This window comes from Lupinus angustifolius, chromosome LG01, assembly GCF_001865875.1.
Source record: "Lupinus angustifolius cultivar Tanjil chromosome LG01, LupAngTanjil_v1.0, whole genome shotgun sequence".
In the NCBI taxonomy this organism is placed as follows: domain Eukaryota; kingdom Viridiplantae; phylum Streptophyta; class Magnoliopsida; order Fabales; family Fabaceae; genus Lupinus; species Lupinus angustifolius.
Window position 1 is genome coordinate 3,729,519 of NC_032009.1, and position 318 is coordinate 3,729,836.

Sequence of the window (318 nt, forward strand, 5' to 3'; positions counted from 1 at the left end):
TAGTCCTAAGCACTGTTGAAGCTGAATATATTGCAGCAGGTAGTTGTTGCACCCAAGTGTTGTGGCTTAAGCAACAATTACGAGATTATGGTTTAGATTTGGGTTGCACTCCTCTAAAGTGTAACAATACTCGTGCAATAAACCTCACAAGGAATCCGGTTATGCATTGAAGAACCAAACACATTGATATAAAACATCATTTCCTTAGGGACCATGTCCAAAAGAATGATGCGTCTTTAGAATTTGTTGATACTCATAACCAACTAGTAGAATAATTCACTAAACCTTTGGCAAAAGAACCTTTCTATAAAATTAGAC